Source organism: Schistocerca piceifrons, chromosome 2, assembly GCF_021461385.2.
Source record: "Schistocerca piceifrons isolate TAMUIC-IGC-003096 chromosome 2, iqSchPice1.1, whole genome shotgun sequence".
NCBI classification, from domain to species: Eukaryota; Metazoa; Arthropoda; class Insecta; order Orthoptera; family Acrididae; genus Schistocerca; species Schistocerca piceifrons.
In genome coordinates, this window is record NC_060139.1 from 488,626,012 (window position 1) to 488,639,242 (window position 13,231).

The 13,231-nt window shown below is 44.5% G+C and overlaps 1 protein-coding gene across 1 annotated transcript in view; it reads left to right on the forward strand.

Annotated features, from left to right (window-relative positions):
- The first annotated feature begins 318 nt into the window (after window positions 1–318).
- Window positions 319–13,231, forward strand: part of LOC124775509 (histone-lysine N-methyltransferase SETD1B) — a 1,200,073-nt gene continuing 1,187,160 nt past the window's right edge. The window contains exon 1 of the mRNA XM_047250341.1: window positions 319–375. The gene's annotated coding sequence lies outside the window, so the exon portion shown is untranslated. The remainder of the gene's footprint in view (window positions 376–13,231) is intronic.

The following is a 13,231-nucleotide window of genomic DNA, read 5'->3' on the forward strand; positions in this document are numbered from 1 at the left end:
TGGGCAAAAGGGTATAACATGACACTCGTCGACTATAGACGTTGTAATTTACTTTTGTTGCAATTCTCTCGTATTTTTTATAGATGAAGATATTAAAACGTAACATAACTATGAAAAACGGATTTCTCACTTCTCTTTTCAGAATTATTCGGCCAGTTGACTACATGATTATTAGCGACGGAATGCTGTTCCACAGATTTCTTTTCTTAACGTTACGCTTATTGTCTTTTAGGAGACTGTATGTTTCAAGTAAAACATATAAGAAGGTGCTCGCTGCCCATTACAGCTGGTTTCTTTGTTTTCTTGCAGGGTTTGTGATTGGCCGGTGATGTTCCTGAGCGTCCAGTCGCTGAAGCCCGCCTGAAGAAACAGCAGGTAGGCTTATGTCAGTCTGCACACGTTGTTTGTGTATGCAATAGACCTCTGCTGTCTAAGAGACAACAACCGTCCTGCTATTTATCGTTACATGTTCTAAAATAGGCTCAGAAATCTGCACAAGGAAGTATATTTTAGCATCTTCTCCCTCATGGTGTTGGAATGGAGTGACATTTTGACTGTATCTTTAACGGATACGATGAATTTGCCAGTTTGTGTTGCGTCAGTCACCATTATAATTCTTTATAGTTTTATTTTTGTTTATTAGATGTACAGCACTGTTGCAGGGCATTTTTCCTTGGAAACTGGCCTTAAATTAAACATTTAATTGTGCGACGATTGTTTTAGTTGTGGATGCGACAATCGCCGCACAAATTTGGGATATCTGATGATGGTCGTATGGCGTTATTGGCCGGGAAATCTGCCGCTTTCAGGTCTTTTGTATATGGCGACACTTCGGCGACTTGATGAGGATAGCATAAACACCCACTCGAGCAAAGAAAATCTCCAACACTTCCTGGAATCGACCCCGGGATCTTGGGCTCTAACGGTGGCGACGCTAACCATTAGAGCACGTGCTGAGGGATACCTGATAATGTAAACGATTTTCCCAAATGATATAGGCCACCCATCCAGTAAGGAAACGGCAGCAAAACTGTTGCATGATTTAGTACAATAATTTTGCGTTCAGTAGCTGTACTTCAAGTAGAAGTGGAGACTAATATTTCATCTGCTCTCCATATGTCGTATAGTGGCGCTGCCAGCTTGAGTTACTTACGCACACTTAAAATACGAAGAAAGATTTGTCAGTAATAAATGTAGTTTGCTTTCACAAATAAACGTTCGACCACGCGAGTGTTGTAATGGGTTTATTTTCGTTGTAGGTGAAGAGCGAATGTTAACTTTGATTAAACGATGGTTCAAATGGCTGTGAGCACTATGGAACTTAACATCTGTGGTCATCAGTCCCCTAGAACTTAGAACTATTTAAACCTAACTAACCTAAGGACATCACACACTTGATTAAACGATTACGTTAGGAACCAGTGTGTGGACCTGTAAGAACAAGTGTTTCACATCCATCTACCGAAATAGTCGACCGGTCCTTTATTCCAAAAGATACATCTCTCCATTTATGACTTCTGGATAGAGACAGATACAGATACAGAAAACTATTTCCCAACGTTTCGTCTCAGACTGTCATAGGTAAGTGGGCAACTGTCTCAGGAGCTATTTTTTTATTTACAGTTATTTCAGATCCCTGGACCCAAATGGAGGGGGAGAGGGGGGGGGGGGTTCCAGCGGTATAATATTCCGCCTTTTAGCCAATGGAATTTTAAAAAGTACAACTAGAATGAGGAAAAAACCTTAGAGCTGTTCCTCTATTTTAAATTAAAATTCAAAGTCAGAAGCTAAATATATATATATATATATATATATATATATATATATATATATATATATATATGAAATTTTTGTGAGAAGAAGCACTAAAGCACTGCACTTTCACTTGAAATCTAAAGGACGTGTATTGGGCGAGAAGTGGTTCGGGAGGAGACAATATGCTCCAAAACGTAGGGACCAGGTAGGTGGGAAAACTGTGGAGATGAAGGTAGGGTTTGAGGTGGATATTAGGAATACGCAAGGCTCGAAAATAGAGGGCGAAGAGGAGTTTGGTGTGTGGGTAAGGTACTGGTAACAGGAGGAAAGGCGTGCGTTTGTTGGAAAGAGCAGTCTTGATGTGGAGTGGGGTAGGTGGAGAAGAATTGAAGTTGATAGGAGGAATAAATATCGGAGCGGATCTCTTTGTGTGTGAGAGGAAGTTGGTTGAAGTCGCTTTGGGATCGGATACGGAGCGTGTATAGGTGTAGAACTGTGGGACGCGTTTATAAAGCCGCGAGCGCCTTCCGAATTGATAGAGCTGTATAGAGGACACCACCTAACGCTACGTGAAACCGACTGCGTGATTACCTCTGCTGGCGCTGTCGCTCTCTATTAAAAGTAATCGATCGTCATTTTGTTGGCCCAAAGTCAGCAACCATATTTTATATAACTTACCACCTTCATCTGTTCTGTTAAATTCGATATAGTATGTGTAAATATGTGGGTGTTGTGTGATGTCCTTAGGTTAGTTAGGCTTAAGTAGTTCTAAGTTCTAGGGGACTGATGACAATAGATGTTAAGTCCCATAGTGCTCAGAGCCATTTGAACCATTTTTTTTGTGAAAATGTGTATGGTCTCTCACTAAATGCGGGCATGATTAAGAATTGTCTTGCCATAACACTAGTTTCACTGAATTATATTTTGCGGTTTCCATCTCGGAAAGCATGTTTTCTACTGCCGATTTATCGGTTTGTCCCAGGCGACAGTTCCTTTTGTGTTCGGAAATATGGTTAGAATGTGGAAGCTACTTTCCGACGTCACTAAACAGTTTCATAGAGGATAATTCAGTTGTCCCTACCACTCTCGTTTTATGCAGTCAGCAATGTTACAGCTGGAGTTCCTAAAACAAGCGCCAGATTTTCAAATTCTCTCGCTTGCTACGCTCAAATTATTAGTCCTACAGAAAAAAAAGATGAGCAGTAGCTTTTTATAGGAAATTTTGTACTTGCTTACGTTTCCGCTGGTGGTCTTCATTTTTGAGTTATTCAAGAAAAAGGTACAAAAGTGATCTTCAAAAATACCCCCACTCCACACTCATCTCTCACCAGTCAGGATTTCTAGTACGTTGTTTGTGGTACTCCCTCTTACCACTGTACAAAAATTTCCGACTACACGAACTATTCCCGAGATTCGAACTTTATTGTTCTTTGTTGGCTCGGCTGTTACGCCACCAACATAGACGACTACTTTGATAGCATTATTATCTGAAACATGCCCGTGACAGTAATGAACGAAAAATGACTTGTAAGCGTTACTCTAAAACTAATTACGTTGACAGTTCGATCCAAACCTAAACTTTACAAGCACAGTAGTTTCGTAGTCAGAAGGCCTGACGAACACAGCGATTTTGTTTATTTTTTGCTGTTAAAATTCAGAAAACTGTTAGGGAAAAATTACACAAACGTCATTTTTACAGTTTGTAAGTGCTCCACTGAGCTGGCGGCCTAATAATGTCAGGCGATGAGGGCCAAAAAGGGCGAATGCGGGAAACGATTCGTGCAGTCGCAAATATTTATACAGTGGTAAGAGGGAGTGCCATGAACAATATATTAGAGATTGAAGTGTAGGATTGGGGTATGTTTTTCTTGAATAACTCGAAAACCGTGGCCTCCAGCGAAAACTTATGCCAGTACAGAACGTAATGAAATTAAATTTCCTACAAAAAGCTCCTGCTCATTCTTTTTCCTAAATTAATAGTTTGCGCGTAGCGAGCGAGCGAGGCCAGCTATAATATTTCGGGTTGCATAAAATGACAGCGGTAGGGGCAAATGGCTCTGAGCACTATGGGACTTAACATCTATGGTCATCAGTCCCCTAGAACTTAGAACTAATTAAACCTAACTAACCTAAGGACAGCACACAACACCCAGCCATCACGAGGCAGAGAAAATCCCTGACCCCGCCGGGAATCGAACCCGGGAACCCGGGCGTGGGAAGCGAGAACGCTACCGCACGACCACGAGATGCGGGCCGGTAGGGGCAGCTGAATCACCCTGCCTCTCAGTCCAGAAGTTTTAACTGAAATAAACACACTACACGCTGTATGAAGTCAAACCTCTGTTAAAGGGTATACTGAGAAGAAGTTGTTAATTCACCGAGAGGATATGTTCATAGTCTCACTTTCCCTCTAGTCTAGTAAGCTCTCGCACTAAGTGTTATTCTGTACAATTATGCCACTAGATGTTAAGAATCTATGAATCTCTATGAAGTTGTAGTCACTGCTATAGTCACTGCTACACGATACCAATTACAGCTACAAACGCCCAATTCACTCCTATCCACAAAGTTCCCTGTCCTGCGGCTGCAGCTATCTTAAGCTCTTTGGAATAACGGTTTAAGATCTACATCTATATCAACATGAATACTCTGCAAATCACATTTAAGTGCCTTGCAGGGTGATCATCGAACCACCTTCACAATTCTCTATTATTTCAATCTTGTATAGCGCGCGGAAACAACGAACACCTGTATGTTTCCGTACAAACTCTGATATCCCCTATAATTATCGTGGTGATTGTTTCTCCCTATGTAGGTCGGTGTGAACAAAATATTTTCACATTCGGAGGAGAAAGTCGGTGATGGGAATTTCGTGAGAAGATTCCATCGCAAAGAAAAACGCCTTTGTTTTAATGATGTCTAGCCAAATCTTGTATCATTTCAGTGACACTCTCTCGTATTTTTCGTAATAATAAAAAACGTGCTGCTCTTCTTTGAACTTTTGCGATGTACTCCGTCTGTCCTATCTGGCAAGGATCTCACACCGCGCAGCAGTATTCTAGAAGAGGACGGACAAGCGTAGTGTAGGCATTCTCCTTAGTAGATCTGTTACATTTTCTAAGTGTCCTGCCAATAAAAGCGGTCTTTGATTAGCCTTCCCCAAAACATTTTCTGTCTGTTCCTTCCAATTTAAGTTGTTCGTAATTGTAGTTCCTAGGTATTTAGATGAATTTAGGGCCTTTAGATTTGACTGATTTATCGTGTGACAGAAGTTTAACGAATTCCTTCTAGCACGACCTCACACTTTTCGTTATTTAGTGTCACCTGCCAATTTTCGCACCATTCAGATGTCTTTTCTAAATCGTTTTGCAATTTTTTTATCTTTTGATGACTATTAGACGATAAACGGCAGCGTCATCTGCAAACAACCTAAGACGGCTGCCCAGATTGTCTCCCAAATCGCTTATATAGATAAGAAACACATATAGATAAGAAACACTACCTTGGGGAACGCCAGAAATCACTTCTGTTTTACTCGATGACTTTCCGTCAGTTACTACGAACTGTGACCTCTCTGACAGGAAGTCACAAATCCTGTCACATAACTGAAACGATATTCCATAAGCACGTCAGTTCACTACATGCCGCATGTGTGGTACAGTGTCAAAAGCCTTCCGGGAATCCAGAAATACGGAATCGATCTGAAATCCCCTATCAGTAGCACTCACACTTCATGCGAATAAAGAGCTAGTTGTGTTTCATAAAAACGATGTTTTATAAACCCATGTTGAGTGTGCGTCAATAGACCGTTTTCTTCGAGGTAGTCCATAATGTTTGAACACAATATATGTTCTAGAATCATGCTGCATATCGACTTTAATGACATGGACCTGTAATTAACTGGATTACTCCTACTACCTTTCTTGTATATTGGTGTGACCTGTGCAACTTTCCAGTCTTTCGGTACGGATCTTTCGTCGAGCGAACGGTTGTATATGATTGTTAAGTATGGAGCTAATGAATCAGCATACTCTGAAAGGAACCTAATTGGTATGCAGTCTGGACCAGAAGACTTGCTTTTATTAAGTGATTCAAGTTGCTTCACTACTCCGAGGTTATTTACTTCTACGTTACTCATGTTGGCAGCTGTTCTCGATTCGAATTCTGGAATATTTACTTCGTCTTCTTTTGTGAAGGCATTTCGGTAGGGTGTGTTTAGTAACTCTGCTTTGGGTGCACGGTCTTCGATAGTATCTCCATTACTATCGCGCAGAGAAGGCATTGATTGTTTCTTGCCGCTAACATACTTCACATACGACCAGAATGTCTTTTGATTTTCTGCCAGGTTTCGAGACAATGTTTCGTTGTAGAAACTCTTATAAGCATCCCGCATTGAAGTCCGCTGTAAATTTCGAGCTTCTGTAAATGATAGTAAATCTTGGGGATTTTGCTTCTGTTTAAATTTGTCATGTTTGTTTCGTTGTTTCTGCAACAGTGTTCTCACCCGTTTTGTGTGTACCAAGGAGGATCACCTTCGTCGTTTGTTAATTTATTTGGTACAAATCTCTCAATTGCACCCGATACTATTTCTCTGAATTCAAGCCACATCTGGTCTACGCTTATGTTATTAATTTGGAAGGAGTGGAAATTGTCTCTGAGGAAGACGTCAAGAGAATTTTTATCTGCTTTTTTGAATAGGTATATTTTTTGTATGGGTTTGAAGGATTTGGGGTTTACAATGTTCAGTCTCTCTACGACAACCCTGTGTTCACTATTCCCTGTATCCGTTTTGATGCTGGTTATTAACTCAGAATTATTTGTTGCTAAGAGGTCAAGTGTGTTTTCATAACCGTTTACTATTTGCGTGTGATCATGAACTAACTGCTCGAAATAATTTTCGGAGAATGCGTTTAGCACAATTTCGGATGATGTTTTATGCGTACCTCCGGAATTAAACATATATTTTCGCCAACATATCGAGGATAAATTAAGGTCACCACCAACTACTATCGTATGAGTCGGGTACGTGTTTGCAGTCAAACTCAAGTTTTCTTTGAACCTTTCAGCAAATGTATCATCTGGAGGTTGGTAAAAGGCTCCAGTTATTATTTTATTCCGGTTGCCAACAGTGACCTCTGCCCATACTAGCTCACAGGAAATACCTACTTCAATTACGCGACAAGATAAACTACTTCTAACAGCAACAAACACGCCAACGCCAACCGTGTTTAGCCTATCCTTTCGGAACACCGTTAGGTTCTTCTCAAAAATTTCAGCTGAGCTTATCTCCGGCTTTAGCCAGCTTTCAGTGCCTATAACGATTTGAGCATCAGTGCCTTTTATTAGCATTCCAAAGCTCCCTCTTCAGCTTCGAATGGCTTCGTGCAGTGTTGCCAAAGCTTTGCTATGGTCCTCCATCTCTTTGTCACACTGACACAACCAGCACTGTATCACGATGATTAGGTGGCTAGAGCAGTCATCTGGATTGTCCTGACTCAGCTGCAACCTGTCCGCTTCTCGGTTAGGCGGGCTTCTTGAAGGGGTGTGAGCAGTTGCGGACACCAGTCGGCGCTGACCTTAATCGTGGTCAAAATGTCGTGCAAGCTATTGAATCTGATCCATAAGTGATTTTTCACTTGCTCCACTATCGCCAGTCTTCGAGTACTACAACGTCCATTTCTCCTACTGTGGTATACACCACTTCTAACAAACACCGAACAACGCGCTCCAGTACGCGGCCGCCAAATACATCGCTGGCCGCACTTCTCTGGGCGGCCCGCTGCTTCCATCGCTGGCCGTCTTCAAACGCACGCTCCCTTACGTGGCCAAGAAATACATCGCTGGCCGCACTTCTGCGGGCGGCTCACGGCTACCATCGCTGGCCGCCTTCGCGCGCGCGCGTTTGTCAGCACACAGCAATTGGCTACGCCAGGAAACATTGCGATTGGTTTTCCCTGGAAAACAGCGACCCCAGCCGACGGCTCCATTAACTAGCAAGCCTTATATAAACCCGGCCGCCGCTGCAAACGACAGTTCTCATCGGGAAGTGCAGTACGCCGTGTTCCAGCTGCTTGTGGATGACCCGCCGCACCACTCGAGGTTACCTGGCTGCTCGGCGGAAAATCTTGCGACTTCACTTGGAGAGACTGGACTTCACTGGACTTGGGAATAATTACGGGACGTGCACCACACCATGCACATCCGGACATTGGTATAACCAAACTTTAATTCTGCATACTTCTGAGTGTGAGCCTGGGTAGACGCTTGGCTAACATAATTGTTAAAAAGTGATTTGTGATTTAATAAACCAGACTGAAGAGGTTATTGTGTTATTCCTGGTTATAACACCTACGAATTTCGTTTCCTCACAATGAGGCAGTTTGCTGCTTCGTTGGTCGTCTTTCAAACTTTTTTGACCACACTGGAAGTGTGTGCAACACCAAACCACCCTGGAAAATGATGGTTGTAGCGTTATTCTCCTCTAAATGCTTAAAGCCACTTCACTAGTTGGGTGCGTTTTTTGGTTTGGGTCTTCAAATGGTTCAAATGGCTCTAAGCACTATGGGACTTAACATCTGAGGTCATCAGTCCCGTAGACTTAGAATTACTTAAACCTAACTAACCTAAGGACATCAAATACATCCATGCCCGAGGCAGTATTCGAACCTGCGACCGGAGCAGCAGCACGGTTCCGGACTGGAGCACCTAGAACCGCTCGGCAACAACGGCCGGCGTTTGGGTCTTCCATCGGCGTGTTATGGTTTAGTGGCATGGGGATTTCAAACACATACCTGCGAACAAACAAAAAATTAATTACAGAACTTTAGTTTTTCGAGACAATAGTTGTAACTGCTTGAATATACATCGTGAGGTTCTGGAACGACGTTTCCAGAGAGCTCCATTCCATCGCTTCCATTTCAGTTTCGAACTAAGTGCTGCTCAGCAGGGCCCTGCTTACGTCAGTGACGCTTAAGCCCTCATCACACGGGACGTGCATGCATCGGAATATCCAACGTCACGTGAGACAGCGCCGTCAGCACACGGGACGATGTGGTTAACGTGATTTCGCGCTCTCAGATCTCTTCAGTGACAATTGTCCGCTTTATTTGGCTCGCAAACCGTACATTTTATTCACAAAAACGGACGCGCGTAAAACTCCTATGTTAGCTCTATTAAAACACGCATTTCCTCCCTTCTCCATGTGCTAGCTATATTGTTCTGCCTGCTGTATTGTTCTGCCTGTGGTATACATAAATAATAACTTCAGTATCCGTGAACACGTAATAAGACAAAAATGAAAAATATATGGCCACCCAAGAAGGAAATCTGCTTATAAAATAACACCAAATCGAAGAAAGTCACTCCTGAAAAAAAAAATCACTTACGTTTGCATAACATGAAATATTACAGAGATTATTTCTGATAATTTCATAAGAAAGTCCCATAACCTTTTAAAAAATGAGAAGATGGAAAAAAAATTGGATATAGCGAAACGCAAACCCCGTACCGGTCTATCCTCTGTTCTGTTGCGTGGCGTGTCTACTAACTATGCTCCGATGAAGCTATATGATCGACCTTGTTCTGTATGTACGGTCTCCAGAAGGCTTCAATAGCCTAAATCTCATTGACATTTAATTACAACAAATCGTTACAAGAATGACATATTTTCAAGAATCTTCAATATTCTGTTGCCTTAAAATGGTTTACTTTAATAACGCGCGAGTTAAAACACGAAAATGACTATTTATTTAACCACCAATATGCCGGTTCTTGTAATTTTATTACAATAAATCGTACCGATAACGATTCGTTCTCGAGACATTCAATGTGCTGGTGCTTAGAAACAGCATGTGTTGATGAAGTGTGAAGTATAAGATAAACCACATCGAATATGGATTCCACTGAACACGACAGATACAGTACAGCGTCTCCTTTTTTGCATGTAACGTAGGGAGTGTTGTTGCTTCCTATTGGTTCTATCTTGTATTGTATGTTAACCGGGGGGCCTATAAACAACGGAGAGGATCCGTCCCCGCCGCAGCTGCAGTGGTCCACAACCCCACAAGGACTACCGCAGTCCACTTCACCCCTCTGCCGCCCCACACCGAACCCAGGGTTATTGTGCGGTTCGGCCCCCGGTGGACCACCCGAGGGAACGTCTCACGCCAGACGAGTGTAACCCCTATGTTAGCGTGGTAGAGTAATGGTGGTGTACGCGTACGTGGAGAACATGTTTGCACAGCAATCGCCGACATAGTGTAGCTGAGGCGGAATAAGGGGAACCAGCCCGCATTCGCCGAGGCAGATGAAAAGCCGCCTAAAAACCATCCACAGACTGGCCGGGCGGATTCGTGCCTGGAACCAGGCGCTCCTTCCCAATCCGGAAATCCGTGAGTTAGACCGTACGGCTAACCGGGCGCGCCTTTTTCTACCTTACTTGGCACCTTGCCAGAAATATTTCGGCAGTTATGTTGTGTTTCAAGTGGCGAAATTATTCCTGATTGTGAAAGAGCAGGAAGTGACGTCACGATATACGTAGAGCTCCACGTTAGCGTCAGGTAGTCCTACCAGGGTGACGGCGGCTTTGCGCCAGTGTCCACGGCCGCGGCCCGTGCACAGTTTCCGCTTGGCCGCCCACTGCACTGCGCAGCGCCGCACGCCTGCGACCAGAGCCGGAGCACACCGGTACAAGCCGGGAGGTCCGCGCCACTTCGGGCACGCGACACTGTCCACCACTTCCTGTCAGAGCGCTGGGGTGGGCACACGCAGGCGCAGCCACGCCGTAAGCGATCAGCCGCTGTATTTCTGAAGTGATTGCAGGGCGGATGGCTTAGCTACAGGAAAATCTGTTCAGACCTAGATCAATTACACAGCCACAAGAGGCTGTAAAAATAGCTCACTTTTGGGACTGGACAGATGAGAGACTGAGATTAAGTGAATCATTTGAAGGTATTGACCGGGAAAAGGCATTCAATAGAGTGAACTAGGGCAGGGCTTCCCAACGTGTGATCGGCTCTTTCTAGGGGGTCCGCGGCCACCCTTCACCAAATCGTGTAAAATAATGAGTAAAATTACTGAATAAAAATGTGAAAATCAAATCCATCACTATTTTTTCGTGTGAAAAACATGTGTACTTTTACTTCAGGTCGTATTCCCAAGCAGCCTTTGCGGTTCCTAAGTGAGAACGCATACACAGTTTAGTGCCAGAGAATGCGGCTGCTCTGATCGACTGTTTCGGAACAATACGGGGGTCGTTTGTGCACCGGCTCACTTCGGTAGATGCGTTGAATACTTTTACGCATGCGCGGAGCGAGATTTGTCGACCAATCACAGCGCTCGCTGGCACGTATGCGGCCGCAGGCATCATTGAATGTTAAACTTGCTTTGTCAGTGCACTACCTGTTTCATAAGTCGATTTTTGACCTTCAAATTGTTTTCATTCATCTCTAAACCAAAGACTATAGATTCTTCGGAGGGGGGCGGGGGCAAGGGGGTAGTCGGTAACATGGAACTTGCATTAAAAAGCTTTCAGTTCCCATGGGTTTCGCTCTGAAATTTAAAGTTACTGTGCTCTTGACTGACTAGGGGTCCGCCATGGATTTTCGACTGAAGAAGGGGTCCACCAGCTGAAAAGGTTGGGAAGCCCTGAACTGGGGTATACTCTGTCCGAAAGGACCAACCAACCACCGTGTCGTCTCATGGCGTCGTTGGATGCGAATATGGAGGGGCGTGGGGTCAGCACAGCGCACCCCTAGGCGTTGTCAGTTTTCGTGAATTGGAGCCGCTACTCAGTGGTCAACTAGCTCCTCAGTTGGCATCAAGAGGCTGAGTGCACGCTGGTAGGTCAACAGTACATGGCGGCCCGCATGGTCATCCATCCAAGTGCCAACCACACACGACGGCGCTTAACTTCGGCGATTTGACTGCAACCGGTGTATCCTACAAATCAGAAGGGGTACGAGTACCAGTCTAGGTTGCATACTTCATAAATCAAGGCGGCGCTGTTAAATCAGTGCTAACGGGCGTCCTTCGTCTCCGCTGTAGTTCCACGAGTGTGACAACTGCGGCGCTGTGGTCGCTTCACACTCGTCGACTCGTTCTCTCTCACTGAACCATGCAACAGTGTGAGGGTGGTCGTGCGGTACTGTTCTCGCTTCCCACGCCCGGGTTCCCGGGTTCGATTCCCGGCGGGGTCAGGGATTTTCTCTGCCTCGTGATGACTGGGTGTTGTGTGCTGTCCTTAGGTTAGTTAGGTTTAAGTAGTTCTAAGTTCTAGAGGACTGATGACCATAGATGTTAAGTCCCATAGTGCTCAGAGCCATTTGAGCCAACAGTGTGAGGCTAGTTGTTTTTCCTACCGAAGATGAGTACACTATCCTGCTGCTGTGAGGTAACACTGAAGACTCAAAGTAATCGATTATCGAGATCAGATGACGATTAACGAAGCTGTGTGTTACGAGGGACTGGAGGCATTAGCAAGTTCAGCACTTATCAGGACACTGGTCATCAAGCGTATGTACGCTAATGTTCATTTAGAGGGATTTCACTTCACCCCTCCTCATACAATTATTATAATATTTCTGAAGCCATACCACTCCTGTTACTGCAAATTCCTATTATCTCAAGATAGGATAGAAGATCTTTTGCTTCATCTTCGAATCGCACAAATTTCTTTATGTGTAATTTCGTAATCTGAATATCTGGATGTCGTGTTTTTGATGTGAGATTTGAGAACCAGTCTTAAGGGAACGAAAATTGCCTTAACACGCTTTGTGGCTGGCCGTACGAACAGCCTTTAACTAGAGGTGAGGAGTTGTTCCCGGTCCGACAAGAGACTCTTTGGTACGTGGTATTTATACAGGCCTGTAGTTGAATATCAAGATTTTCTGGATCAGATTCCAATCTGTTACACTCCGGGCTTATGAAATTTTCTGCATAATTGGGCGCGGTCTGTAGTCCAAATTCCGCCAGCGAAGAAGGAATAATGGAATGGAAGGCGGCTAGCTGTGCCGAGGACACTCCTGGTGTAAAACAGAGGACGCCCGTCCGACATGTTTCCCGTGGGCCGTTTTTCTCGCCGCCTCCTGGGGCGCTGCGCAGCTCGCGGAGGTAATTTCGAATTTAATTTGGGCCGCGCGCTGACGAGCGGCCGCCACCGGGCTGTAAACACCGGCCCGTCTGATTGTGGGCCGGCCCAGCCCCGGCGCCGGCGAGGGTCGTGCCGGGGACGCCCGCTGTCTCCGTCTGCCAGATTATCTCGTTATCCTCCTCTAATAAATATAGTCCGCCGTTTCATTATCTCCAGCCTGGGCGTTCAATTCTGTAACGAACCAACACACACTGTCCCATTTCTTTCGGTGACCTCGTCTCTCTTACGGACTTCATTTGCATCCACACGTTTCTCGTTGCAGCTGCGTCTGATTGTAACCTCTCACCTTTCATACCGGAAGCTACACCTGGACAGAAATTTTCTGCG